At 35.1% G+C, this 15,281-nt stretch overlaps 1 pseudogene; it reads right to left on the bottom strand.

Moving 5' to 3' along the window:
* Window positions 1–1,208: 1,208 nt before the first annotated feature.
* LOC141552835 (ADP-ribosylation factor-like protein 5A pseudogene) lies at window positions 1,209–1,565 on the bottom strand (annotated as a pseudogene).
* Window positions 1,566–15,281: the final 13,716 nt, after the last annotated feature.

The following is a 15,281-nucleotide window of genomic DNA, read 5'->3' as shown; positions in this document are numbered from 1 at the left end:
AAACAACTTCTTGCTTTTCATAGCAGACCACTATAAATCAATGGCAGAACCTCCCCATTTTAGTGACTAGAATAGTATGCTTTACTCTTTAAGAGGTCAAATTCATTTAATAGTTGTCATATAATTTAAGGTATGTACAGTGATTCTAACTAAAACCCAATACTTCAAAATTTTTGAAGGGTCACACCATTTGATAGACATATTTCTCAATTTTTTTTCTCATAATTGGCTCTGAAAATTCACTTCCTAAATTATATTCTCATAATTTAAAGTATAAGATTACTTACTTAAATAGGTAATAAGTCCTTTAAAAAAAAAAAAAAAGAAAGAAAAAAAGAACATTCTGGAAATAAATTAGTGGCAGTTGGTAATATTAAATCAACTACTACATAAGAATCCCACTCCAGTGTACCATATCTTTTTTGTGTGTGTTTAGGAATTCATCTGACCCCCTCCCACTCCGAAATCCTAAATTTAGAAACTTTCAGCTTTCTTTTCTTTTTTTAAAGAAGCAGTGCAAAATTTTTTCTGGGTAGGTTAATACAATACAGAGAACATGAAGACAAAATATAAGTGACAAGTCAACATCTATGTACTGGTTTCATTCTAGATATAAGTAACTATATTATTCATTTAGGTTAGGTATATTATTTACCTTTAGTATATAAATCAAAGCCATTAACCTAAATTGGAAGTATACACACAATACATATACAAACTGATGCAAAACATCTTTCTCATATGTAACATTACATTTTAAAAATAATGGATATTGAATACTTGTGCCATTGATTTTTTTTTTTTTTTTGACTTAATCAAACGAAAAGACAACATTCAATTTAGGGAGAGTTATACTGATAATAAAGCTCTTGTAGTTAAAAATGTCTTCCTCTCCCTTTATACTTACCACAGACTACACAATGTCCTGAGAGGATTCTTCATGACAGAATGTCAATCACAGCTTTAAGACCTAACTTCAGAAGAAACTTATGTGAAAGCAAACTGGAACGTGGGACTCCATCTTTCTTTTCAAAGAAGTGGTCTTAATTTGTTTCTTATAGAAAAAGTTTGTCAGTTTATTATAAATATATCTAACCCATTAATTTTTGCAGCTTTCAGGTTAATTATAGTCCAGCACTTCATTTATGCAAAGTCTACAAATAGAGGTCAGTAGAGATCATCTAATCTTAAGTCGTGACATCATCCATTCAAGTCCTTGGCACAATTTCATGTGCTAACATTTTATAGAGTTCCTCTCTAGTTACAGAAATCCTCTCTCGGTCTGTACTGTCCACAACAACAATGACAAACTCAGTGTTAGTATAGTAAGTATTCCACGAAGAACGAAGAGATTCTTGGCCACCAATGTCCCACATCAGAAAACGTGTATTATTAACTACTATTTCTTCTACATTACTTCCTATAGTAGGAGATGTGTGTACAACTTCATTCATAGAAAATTGGTAAAGAATGGTGGTTTTCCCTGCATTATCCAGACCAACAATGATAACTTTGTGCTCCTGGTGATTGAACAGTCTCCATATCCTGGTGAAGAGAATTCCCATCCTCAAAGCAGCAGCCCCCGCCCCGGCCACTCAGGCCGCCTCCCCTCCCCCGGCTCAGTACCCGACGGCCAAGGGGAAGGAGGAAGAAAAGGAGGAAGACAAGCCAGAGACTCCACGGCCTCGGCAGCTACTGCTCTTGCCACCGGCCCGCTCTACGGGAGCCGGAGGGAGGCCGAAGGCCAGGCTGCCGCGCTGCGCATGAGGGCCCGCCGCTGCCGCCGCGGCACGCTCCGGGCTCGCAGACATCGCCGCCGTGTCGGGAAGGAGCCTTACCGGCCACCGTCACCCCCCTCCCCCCCGTCTTTCTCCCCTGATCAAAGAATTCTTAAAAGGAATCGCTAGAGTGGAATGAGTGAATGTGCAGGCAATATTGCCTTTGGGAAAATCCATTCCTTTGGATACTTGTTCCTCTCTACTTCCCATTCTATTGAGTCTGGTGTTCCTGATGTTTCCTTTTCAATTGGGAACTTTATAGTTGATGTAAATTCTCTTTTATTTACTTCACTGGAACTTTTTGGGCAAAATCTCTCATCTTCTTAATATCTAAAGCTGATCAAAGGATTCTTAACAGGAATCTATAGAGTGGAATGAGTGAATGTGCAGGCAATATTGCCTTTGGGAAAATCCCTTCCTTTGAGTATTTGTTCCTCTCTATTTCCCATTCTATTGAGTCTAGTTTTCCCTTTGTTTTCTTTGCATATATTAACTTTATAGTTGATGTTAATTCTCTCCTATTGTCTTCAATGGAACTTTTTGGGCAAAATCCATCATCTTCTTAATTTCTAAAGCTGGTCAAAGGATTCTTAACAGGAATCTATACAGTGGAATGAGTGAATGTGCAGGCAATAGTTCCAGTTATTCCCTTGGGAAAATCCATTTCTTTGGATATATGTTCCTCTCTATTTCCCATTCTATTAGTCTAGTGTTCCTGATGTTTCCTTTTCAATTGGGAACTTTATAGTTGATGTTAATTCTCTCCTGTTGTCTTCAAGGGAACGTTTTGGGCAAAATCCATCATCTTCTTAATATCTAAAGCTAATCCAAGGATTCTTAACAGGAATCGATACAGTGGAATGAGTGAATGTGCAGGCAATATTGCCTTTGGAAAAATCCATTCCTTTGGATACCTGTTCCTCTCTATTTCGCATTCTGTTGATTATAGTGTTCCTGATGTTTCCTTTTCAATTGGGAACTTTATAGTTGATGTTTATTCTCTCCTATTGTCTTCAAAGGAACTTTTTGGGCAAAATCCATCATCTTCTTAATATCTAAAGCTAATCCAAGGATTCTTAACAGGAATCGATATAGTGGAATGAGTGAATGTGCAGGCAATAGTTCCAGTTATTGCCTTTGGGAAAATCCATTCCTTTGGATACTTGTTCCTCTCTATTTCCCATTCTATTGAGTCTAGTGTTCCTGATGTTTCCTTTTCAATTGGGAACTTTATAGTTGATGTTTATTCTCTCCTATTGTCTTCAAAGGAACTTTTTGGGCAAAATCCATCATCTTCTTAATATCTAAAGCTAATCCAAGGATTCTTAACAGGAATCGATATAGTGGAATGAGTGAATGTGCAGGCAATAGTTCCAGTTATTCCCTTTGGGAAAATCCATTCCTTTGGATACTTGTTCCTCTCTATTTCCCATTCTATTGAGTCTAGTGTTCCTGATGTTTCCTTTTCAATTGGGAACTTTATAGTTGATGTTAATTCTCTCCTATTGTCTTCAAAGGAACTTTTTGGGCATAATCCATCATCTTCTTAATATCTAAAGCTGGTCAAAGGATTCTTGACAGGAATGGATAGAGTGGAATGAGTGAATGTGCAGGCAATATTGCCTTGGGAAAATCCATTCCTCTGGATACTTGTTCCTCTCTATTTCCCATTCTATTGAGTCTAATTATCCCTTTGTTTTTTTTTGCATATGTCAATTTTATAGTTGATGTTAATTCTCTCCTATTGTATTCTCTGGAACTTTTTGGCCATAATCTATCACCTTCTTAATATCTAAAGCTGATCCAAGGATTCTTAACAGGAACCGATACAGTGGAATGAGTGAATGTGCAGGCAATAGTTCCAGTTATTCCCTTTGGGAAAATACATTTCTTTGGAAACTTGTTCCTCTCTATTTCCCTTTCTATTGAGTCTAATTTTCCCTTTGTTTTTTTTGCATATGTTAATTTTATAGTTGATGTTAATTCTCTCCTATTGTCCTCAAAGGAACTTTTTGGGCAAAATCCATCATCTTCTTAATATCTAAAGCTGGTCAAAGGATTCTTGACAGAAATCGATAGAGTGGAATGAGTGAATGTGCAGGCAATATTGCCTTGGAAAAATCCATTCCTTTGGATACTTGTTCCTTTCTATTTCCCATTCTATTGAGTCTAGTGTTCCTGATGTTTCCCTTTCAATTGGGAACTTTATATTTGATGTTAATTCTCTCCTGTTGTCTTCAAAGGAACTTTTTGGGCATAATCCATCATCTTCTTAATATCTAAAGCTGGTCAAAGGATTCTTAACAGGAATGGATAGAGTGGAATGAGTGAATGTGCAGGCAATATTGCCTTGGGAAAATCCATTCCTCTGGATACTTGTTCCTCTCTATTTCCCATTCTATTGAGTCTAATTTTCCCTTTGGTTTTTTTTGCATATGTTAATTTTATAGTTGATGTTAATTCTCTCTTATTGTATTCTATGGAACTTTTTGGCCATAATCTATCACCTTCTTAATATCTAAAGCTGATCCAAGGATTCTTAACAGGAACCGATACAGTGGAATGAGTGAATGTGCAGGCAATAGTTCCAGTTATTCCCTTTGGGAAAATACATTTCTTAGGAAACTTGTTCCTCTCTATTTCCCTTTGTATTGAGTCTAATTTTCCCTTTGTTTTTTTTGCATATGTTAATTTTATAGTTGATGTTAATTCTCTCCTATTGTCCTCAAAGGAACTTTTTGGGCAAAATCCATCATCTTCTTAATATCTAAAGCTGGTCAAAGGATTCTTAACAGGAATCTATACAGTGGAATGAGTGAATGTGAAAGCAATATTGCCTTTGGAAAAATCCATTCCTTTGGATACTTGTTCCTTTCTATTTCCCATTCTATTGAGTCTAGTGTTCCTGATGTTTCCTTTTCAATTGGGAACTTTATAGTTGATGTTTATTCTCTCCTATTGTCTTCAAAGGAACTTTTTGGGCAAAATCCAACATCTTCTTAATATCTAAAGCTAATCCAAGGATTCTTAACAGGAATCGATACAGTGGAATGAGTGAATGTGCAGGCAATATTGCCTTTGGAAAAATCCATTCCTTTGGATACCTGTTCCTCTCTATTTCGCATTCTATTGATTATAGTGTTCCTGATGTTTCCTTTTCAATTGGGAACTTTATAGTTGGTGTTAATTCTCTCCTATTGTCTTCATTGGCACTTTTTGGACAAAATCCATCATTTTCTTGATATCTAAAGCTGGTTATAGGATTTTTAACAGGAATCGATACAGTGGAATGAGTGAATGTGCTGGTAATAGTTCCAGTTATTTCTTTTGGAAAAATCTATTTCCTTTGTATACTTGTTCCTCTCTATTTCCCATTCTATTGAGTCTAGTGTTCATGATGTTTCCTTTTCAGTTGGCGACCTCATAGTTGATGTTAATAATCTCCTATTTGCTTCAATGGAACTTTTTGGGCAAAATCCATCATCTTCTTAATATCTAAAGCTGATCAAAGAATTCTTAAAAGGAATCGATAGATTGGAATGAGTGAATGTGCAGGCAATATTGCCTTTGGGAAAATCCATTCCTTTGGATACTTATTCCTCTCTACTTCCCATTCTATTGAGTCTAGTGTTCCTGATGTTTCCTTTTCAATTGGGAACTTTATAGTTGATTTTAATTCTCTCCTATTGTCTTCAAAGGAACTTTTCGGGCATAATCCATCATCTTCTTAATATCTAAAGCTGGTCAAAGGATTCTTGACAGAAATCGATAGAGTGGAATGAGTGAATGTGCAGGCAATATTGCCTTTGGAAAAATCCATTCCTTTGGATACTTGTTCCTCTCTATTTCCCATTCTATTGAGTCTAATTTTCCCTTTGTTTTTTTTGCATATGTTAATTTTATAGTTGATGTTAATTCTCTCCTATTGTCCTCAAAGTAACTTTTTGGGCAAAATCCATCATCTTCTTAATATCTAAAGCTGGTAAAAGGATTCTTGACAGAAATCGATAGAGTGGAAAGAGTGAATGAGCAGGCAATATTGCCTTTGGAAAAATCCATTCCTTTGGATACTTGTTCCTCTCTATTTCCCATTCTATTGAGTCTAGTGTTCCTGATGTTTCCTTTTCAATTGGGAACTTTATAGTTGATGTTTATTCTCTCCTATTGTCTTCAAAGGAACTTTTTGGGCAAAATCCATCATCTTCTTAATATGTAAAGCTAATCCAAGGATTCTTAACAGGAATCGATACAGTGGAATGAGTGAATGTGCTAGTAATAGTTGCAGTTATTTCCTTTGCAAAAATCTATTTCCTTTGGATACTTGTTCCTCTATATTTCCCATTCTATTGAGTCTAGTGTTCCTGATGTTTCCTTTTCAATTGGCGACCTTATAGTTGATGTTAATAATCTCCTATTTGCTTCAATGGAACTTTTTGGGCAAAATCCATCATCTTCTTAATATCTAAAGCTGATCAAAGAATTCTTAAAAGGAATCGATAGAGTGGAATGAGTGAATGTGCAAGCAATAGTTCCAGTTTTTCCCTTTGGGAAAATACATTTCTTTGGAAACTTGTTCCTCTCTATTTCCCTTTCTATTGAGTCTAATTTTCCCTTTGTTTTTTTTGCATATGTTAATTTTATAGTTGATGTTAATTCTCTCCTATTGTCCTCAAAGGAACTTTTTGGGCAAAATCCATCATCTTCTTAATATCTAAAGCTGGTCAAAGGATTCTTGACAGAAATCGATAGAGTGGAATGAGTGAATGTGCAGGCAATATTGCCTTTGGAAAAATCCATTCCTTTGGATACTTGTTCCTTTCTATTTCCCATTCTATTGAGTCTAGTGTTCCTGATGTTTCCCTTTCAATTGGGAACTTTATAGTTGAAGTTAATTCTCTCCTATTGTCTTCAAAGGAACTTTTTGGGCATAATCCATCATCTTCTTAATATCTAAAGCTGGTCAAAGGATTCTTGACAGGAATGGATAGAGTGGAATGAGTGAATGTGCAGGCAATATTGCCTTGGGAAAATCCATTCCTCTGGATACTTGTTCCTCTCTATTTCCCATTCTATTGAGTCTAATTTTCCCTTTGTTTTTTTTTTGCATATGTTAATTTTATAGTTGATGTTAATTCTCTCCTATTGTATTCTCTGGAACTTTTTGGCCATAATCTATCACCTTCTTAATATCTAAAGCTGATCCAAGGATTCTTAACAGGAACCGATACAGTGGAATGAGTGAATGTGCAGGCAATAGTTCCAGTTATTCCCTTTGGGAAAATACATTTCTTTGGAAACTTGTTCCTCTCTATTTCCCTTTCTATAGAGTCTAATTTTACCTTTGTTTTTTTTGCATATGTTAATTTTATAGTTGATGTTAATTCTCTCCTATTGTCCTCAAAGGAACTTTTTGGGCAAAATCCATCATCTTCTTAATATCTAAAGCTGGTCAAAGGATTCTTGACAGAAATCGATAGAGTGGAATGAGTGAATGTGCAGGCAATATTGCCTTTGGAAAAATCCATTCCTTTGGATACTTGTTCCTTTCTATTTCCCATTCTATTGAGTCTAGTGTTCCTGATGTTTCCCTTTCAATTGGGAACTTTATAGTTGATGTTAATTCTCTCCTATTGTCTTCAAAGGAACTTTTTGGGCATAATCCATCATCTTCTTAATATCTAAAGCTGGTCAAAGGATTCTTGACAGGAATGGATAGAGTGGAATGAGTGAATGTGCAGGCAATATTGCCTTGGGAAAATCCATTCCTCTGGATACTTGTTCCTCTCTATTTCCCATTCTATTGAGTCTAATTTTCCCTTTGTTTTTTTTTGCATATGTTAATTTTATAGTTGATGTTAATTCTCTCCTATTGTCCTCAAAGGAACTTTTTGGGCAAAATCCATCATCTTCTTAATATCTAAAGCTGGTCAAAGGATTCTTGACAGAAATCGATAGAGTGGAATGAATGAATGTGCAAGCAATATTGCCTTTGGAAAAATCCATTCCTTTGGATACTCTTTCCTTTCTATTTTCCATTCTATTGAGTCTAGTGTTCCTGATGTTTCCTTTTCAATTGGGAACTTAATAGTTGATGTTTATTCTCTCCTATTGTCTTCAAAGGAACTTTTTCGGCAAAATCCAACATCTTCTTAATATCTAAAGCTAATCCAAGGATTCTTAACAGGAATCGATAGAGTGGAATGAGTGAATGTGCAGGCAATATTGCCTTTGGAAAAATCCATTCCTTTGGATACTTGTTCCTCTCTATTTCCCATTCTATTGATTCTAGTGTTCCTGATGTTTCCTTTTCAATTGGGAACTTTATAGTTGATGTTTATTCTCTCCTATTGTCTTCAAAGGAACTTTTTGGGCAAAATCCATCATCTTCTTAATATCTAAAGCTAATCCAAGGATTCTTAACAGGAATCGATATAGTGGAATGAGTGAATGTGCAGGCAATAGTTCCAGTTATTGCCTTTGGGAAAATCCATTCCTTTGCATACTTTTTCCTCTCTATTTCCCTTTCTATTGAGTATAGTGTTCCTGATGTTTCCTTTTCAATTGGGAACTTTATAGTTGATTTTAATTCTCTCCTATTGTCTTCAAAGGAACTTTTCGGGCATAATCCATCATCTTCTTAATATCTAAAGCTGGTCAAAGGATTCTTGACAGGAATGGATAGAGTGGAATGAGTGAATGTGCAGGCAATATTGCCTTGGGAAAATCCATTCCTCTGGATACTTGTTCCTCTCTATTTCCCATTCTATTTAGTCTAATTTTCCCTTTGTTTTTTTTGCATATGTTAATTTTATAGTTGATGTTAATTCTCTCCTATTGTCCTCAAAGTAACTTTTTGGGCAAAATCCATCATCTTCTTAATATCTAAAGCTGGTAAAAGGATTCTTGACAGAAATCGATAGAGTGGAAAGAGTGAATGAGCAGGCAATATTGCCTTTGGAAAAATCCATTCCTTTGGATACTTGTTCCTCTCTATTTCCCATTCTATTGAGTCTAGTGTTCCTGGTGTTTCCTTTTCAATTGGGAACTTTATAGTTGATGTTTATTCTCTCCTATTGTCTTCAAAGGAACTTTTTGGGCAAAATCCATCATCTTCTTAATATGTAAAGCTAATCCAAGGATTCTTAACAGGAATCGATACAGTGGAATGAGTGAATGTGCTGGTAATAGTTCCAGTTATTTCCTTTGCAAAAATCTATTTCCTTTGGATACTTGTTCCTCTATATTTCCCATTCTATTGAGTCTAGTGTTCCTGATGTTTCCTTTTCAATTGGCGACCTTATAGTTGATGTTAATAATCTCCTATTTGCTTCAATGGAACTTTTTGGGCAAAATCCATCATCTTCTTAATATCTAAAGCTGATCAAAGAATTCTTAAAAGGAATCGATAGAGTGGAATGAGTGAATGTGCAAGCAATAGTTCCAGTTTTTCCCTTTGGGAAAATACATTTCTTTGGAAACTTGTTCCTCTCTATTTCCCTTTCTATTGAGTCTAATTTTCCCTTTGTTTTTTTTGCATATGTTAATTTTATAGTTGATGTTAATTCTCTCCTATTGTCCTCAAAGGAACTTTTTGGGCAAAATCCATCATCTTCTTAATATCTAAAGCTGGTCAAAGGATTCTTGACAGAAATCGATAGAGTGGAATGAGTAAATGTGCAGGCAATATTGCCTTTGGAAAAATCCATTCCTTTGGATACTTGTTCCTTTCTATTTCCCATTCTATTGAGTCTAGTTTTCCTGATGTTTCCTTTTCAATTGGGAACTTTATAGTTGATGTTTATTCTCTCCTATTGTCTTCAAAGGAACTTTTTGGGCAAAATCCATCATCTTCTTAATATCTCAAGCTAATCCAAGGATTCTTAACAGGAATCGATACAGTGGAATGAGTGAATGTGCAGGCAATAGTTCCAGTTATTGCCTTTGGGAAAATCCATTCCTTTGGATACTTGTTCTTCTCTATTTCCCGTTCTATTGAGTCTAGTGTTCCTGATGTTTCCTTTTCAATTGGGAACTTTATAGTTGATGTTAATTCTCTCCTATTGTCTTCAATGGAACGTTTTGGGCAAAATCCATCATCTTCTTAATATCTAAAGCTAATCCAAGGATTCTTAACAGGAATCGATACAGTGGAATGAGTGAATGTGCAGGCAATATTGCCTTTGGAAAAATCCATTCCTTTGGATACTTGTTCCTCTCTATTTCACATTCTATTGATTATAGTGTTCCTGATGTTTCCTTTTCAATTGGGAACTTTATAGTTGATGTTTATTCTCTCCTATTGTCTTCAAAGGAACTTTTTGGGCAAAATCCATCATCTTCTTAATATCTAAAGCTAATCCAAGGATTCTTAACAAGAATCGATACAGTGGAATGAGTGAATGTGCAGGCAATATTGCCTTTGGGAAAATCCATTCCTTTGGATACTTGTTCCTCTCTACTTGCCATTCTATTGAGTCTAGTGTTCCTGATGTTTCCTTTTCAATTGGGAACTTTATAGTTGATGTAAATTCTTTTTTATTTGCTTCACTGGAACTTTTTGGGCAATATCTATCATCTTCTTAATATCTAAAGCTGATCAAAAGATTCTTAACAGGAATCGATAGAGTGGAATGAGTGAATGTGCAGGCAATATGTCTTTGGGAAAATCCATTCCTTTGGATACTTGTCCCTCTCTATTTCCTATTCTATTGAGTATAGTTTTTCCTTTGTTTTCTTTGCATATGTTAACATTATAGTTGATGTTAATTCTCTCCTATTGTCTTCTATTGAACTTTTTGGCCATAATCCATCATCTTCTTAATTTCTAAAGCTGATCAAAGGATTCTTAAATGGAATCGATACAGTGGAATGAGTGAATGTGCAGGCAATAGTTCCAGTTATTCCCTTGGGAAAATCCATTTCTTTGGATACATGTTCCTCTCTATTTCCCACTCTATTGAGTCTAGTGTTCCTGATGTTTCCTTTTCAATTGGGAACTTTATAGTTGATGTAAATTCTCTTTTGTTTATACAGTGGAATGAGTGAATGTGCAGACAATATTGCCTTTGGGAAAATCCATTTCTTTGGATACATGTTCTTCTCTATTTCCCATTCTATTTAGTCTAGTGTTCCTGATGTTTCCTTTTCAATTGGGAACATTATAGTTGATGTAAATTCTCTTTTATTTGCTTCACTGGAACTTTTTGGGCAAAATCTCTCATCTTCTTAATATCTAAAGCTGATCAAAGGATTCTTAACAGGAATCAATAGAGTGGAATGAGTGAATGTGCAGGCAATATTGCCTTTGGGAAAATCCATTCCTTTGGATACATGTTCCTCTCTATTTCCCATTCTATTGAGTCTAGTGTTCCTGATGTTTCCTTTTCAATTGGGAACTTTATAGTTGATGTTAATTCTCTCCTATTGCCTTCAAAGGAATTTTTTAAGCAAAATCCATCATATTCTTAATATCTAAAGCTGATCAAAGAATTCTTAAAAGGAATCGATAGAGTGGAATGAGTGAATGTACAGGCAATATTGCCTTGGGAAAATCCATTCCTCTGGATACTTGTTCCTCTCTATTTCCCATTCTATTGAGTCTAATTTTCCCTTTGTTTTTTTTTGCATATGTTAATTTTATAGTTGATGTTAATTCTCTCCTATTGTATTCTATGGAACTTTTTGGCCATAATCTATCACCTTCTTAATATCTAAAGCTGATCCAAGGATTCTTAACAGGAACCGATACAGTGGAATGAGTGAATGTGCAGGCAATAGTTCCAGTTATTCCCTTTGGGAAAATACATTTCTTTGGAAACTTGTTCCTCTCTATTTCCCTTTCTATTGAGTCTAATTTTCCCTTTGTTTTTTTTGCATATGTTAATTTTATAGTTGATGTTAATTCTCTCCTATTCTCCTCAAAGTAACTTTTTGGGCAAAATCCATCATCTTCCTAATATCTAAAGCTGGTAAAAGGATTCTTGACAGAAATCGATAGAGTGGAATGAGTGAATGAGCAGGCAATATTGCCTTTGGAAAAATCCATTCCTTTGGATACTTGTTCCTCTCTATTTCCCATTCTATTGAGTCTAGTGTTCCTGATGTTTCCTTTTCAATTGGGAACTTTATAGTTGATGTTTATTCTCTCCTATTGTCTTCAAAGGAACTTTTTGGGCAAAATCCATCATCTTCTTAATATGTAAAGCTAATCCAAGGATTCTTAACAGGAATCAATACAGTGGAATGAGTGAATGTGCTGGTAATAGTTCCAGTTATTTCCTTTGCAAAAATCTATTTCCTTTGGATACTTGTTCCTCTATAATTCCCATTCTATTGAGTCTAGTGTTCCTGATGTTTCCTTTTCAATTGGCGACCTTATAGTTGATGTTAATAATCTCCTATTTGCTTCAATGGAACTTTTTGGGCAAAATCCATCATCTTCTTAATATCTAAAGCTAATCCAAGGATTCTTAACAGGAATCGATACAGTGGAATGAGTGAATGTGCAGGCAATAGTTCCAGTTATTCCCTTTGGGAAAATACATTTCTTTGGAAACTTGTTCCTCTCTATTTCCCTTTCTATTGAGTCTAATTTTCCCTTTTTTTTTTGCATATGTTAATTTTATAGTTGATGTTAATTCTCTCCTATTGTCCTCAAAGGAACTTTTTGGGCAAAATCCATCATCTTCTTAATATCTAAAGCTGATCATAGGATTTTTAACAGGAATCGATACAGTGGAATGAGTGAATGTGCAGGCAATAGTTCTAGTTATTGCCTTTGGGAAAATCCATTCCTTTGGATACTTGTTCCTCTCTATTTCCCATTCTATTGAGTCTAGTTTTCCCTTTGTTTTCTTTGCATATGTTAACTTTATAGTTGATGTTAATTCTCTCCTATTGTCTTCAATGGAACTTTTTGGGCAAAATCCATCATCTTCTTAATTTCTAAAGCTGGTCAAAGGATTCTTAACAGGAATCTATACAGTGGAATGAGTGAATGTGCAGGCAATAGTTCCAGTTATTCCCTTGGGAAAATCCATTTCTTTGGATATATGTTCCTCTCTATTTCCCATTCTATTGAGTCTAGTGTTCCTGATGTTTCCTCTTCAATTGGGAACTTTATAGTTGATGTTAATTCTCTCCTATTGTCTTCAAAGGAACTTTTTGGGCAAAATCCATCATCTTCTTAATATCTAAAGCTGGTCAAAGGATTCTTGACAGAAATCGATAGAGTGGAATGAGTGAATGTGCAGGCAATATTGCGTTTGGAAAAATCCATTCCTTTGGATACTTGTTCCTCTCTATTTCCCATTCTATTGAGTCGTGTTCCTGATGTTTCCTTTTAAATCGGGAACTTTATAGTTGATGTTTATTCTCTCCTATTGTCTTCAAAGGAACTTTTTGGGCAAAATCCATCATCTTCTTAATATGTAAAGCTAATCCAAGGATTCTTAACAGGAATCGATACAGTGGAATGAGTGAATGTGCAGGCAATAGTTCCAGTTATTGCCTTTGGGAAAATCCATTCCTTTGGATACTTGTTCCTCTCTATTTCCCATTCTATTAGGTCTAGTGTTCCTGATGTTTCCTTTTCAATTGGGAACTTTATAGTTGATGTTAATTCTCTCCTATTGTCTTCAATGGAACTTTTTGGGAAAAATCCATCATCTTCTTAATATGTAAAGCTAATCCAAGGATTCTTAACAGGAATCGATACAGTGGAATGAGTGAATGTGCAGGCAATAGTTCCAGTTATTCCCTTGGGAAAATCCATTTCTTTGGATACATGTTCTTCTCTATTTCCCATTCTATTTAGTCTAGTGTTCCTGATGTTTCCTTTTCAATTGGGAACATTATAGTTGATGTAAATTCTCTTTTATTTGCTTCACTGGAACTTTTTGGGCAAAATCTCTCATCTTCTTAATATCTAAAGCTGATCAAAGGATTCTTAACAGGAATCGATACAGTGGAATGAGTGAATGTGCAGGCAATATTGCCTTTGGAAAAATCCATTCCTTTGGATACTTGTTCCTCTCCATTTCGCATTCTATTGATTCTAGTGTTCCTGATGTTTTCTTTTCAATTGGGAACTTTATAGTTGATGTTTATTCTCTCTTATTGTCTTCAAAGGAACTTTTTGGGCAAAATCCATCATCTTATTAATATCTAAAGCTAATCCAAGGATTCTTAACAGGAATCGATACAGTGGAATGAGTGAATGTGCAGGCAATAGTTCCAGTTATTGCCTTTGGGAAAATCCATTCCTTTGGATACTTGTTCCTCTCTATTTCCCATTCTATTGAGTCTAGTGTTCCTGATGTTTCCTTTTAAAATGGGAACTTTATAGTTGATGTTAATTCTCTCCTATTGTCTTCATTGGAACTTTTTGGGCAAAATCCATTATTTTCTTAATATCTAAAGCTGATTATAGGATTTTTAACAGGAATCGATACAGTGGAATGAGTGAATGTGCTGGTAATAGTTCCAGTTATTTCCTTTGGAAAAATCTATTTCCTTTGGATACTTGTTCCTCTCTATTTCCCATTCTATTGAGTCTAGTGTTCCTGATGTTTCCTTTTCAATTGGGAACTTTATAGTTGATTTAAATTCTCTTTTATTTGCTTCACTGGAACTTTTTGGGCAATATCTATCATCTTCTTAATATCTAAAGCTGATCAAAAGATTCTTAACAGGAATCGATAGAGTGGAATGAGTGAATGTGCAGGCAATATTGTCTTTGGGAAAATCCATTCCTTTGGATACTTGTTCCTCTCTATTTCCCATTCTATTGAGTCTAGTTTTTCCTTTGTTTTCTTTGCATATGTTAACTTTATAGTTGATGTTAATTCTCTCCTATTGTCTTCTATGGAACTTTTTGGCCATAATCCATCATCTTCTTAATTTCTAAAGCTGATCAAAGTATTCTTAACAGGAATCGATACAGTAGAATGAGTGAATGTGCAGGCAATAGTTCCAGTTATTCCCTTGGGAAAATCCATTTCTTTGGATACATGTTCTTCTCTATTTCCCATTCTATTTAGTCTAGTGTTCCTGATGTTTCCTTTTCAATTGGGAACAATATAGTTGATGTAAATTCTCTTTTATTTGCTTCACTGGAACTTTTTGGGCAAAATCTCTCATCTTCTTAATATCTAAAGCTGATCAAAGGATTCTTAACAGGAATCAATAGAGGGGAATGAGTGAATGTGCAGGCAATATTGCCTTTGGGTAAATCTATTTCCTTTGGATACTTGTTCCTCTCTATTTCCCATTCTATTGAGTCTAGTGTTCCTGATGTTTCCTTTTCAATTGGGAACTTTATAGTTGATGTAAATTCTCTTTTATTTGCTTCACTGGAACTTTTTGGGCAATATCTGTCATCTTCTTAATATCTAAAGCTGATCAAAAGATTCTTAACAGGAATCGATAGAGTGGAATGAGTGAATGTGCAGGCAATATTGTCTTTGGGAAAATCCATTCCTTTGGATACTTGTTCCTCTCTAT

This window comes from Sminthopsis crassicaudata, chromosome 2 (genome assembly GCF_048593235.1).
Source record: "Sminthopsis crassicaudata isolate SCR6 chromosome 2, ASM4859323v1, whole genome shotgun sequence".
NCBI lineage: Eukaryota > Metazoa > Chordata > Mammalia > Dasyuromorphia > Dasyuridae > Sminthopsis > Sminthopsis crassicaudata.
The sequence above is the reverse complement of the archived record's forward strand: the minus strand, read 5'-3'. Positions and strand labels throughout refer to the sequence as shown.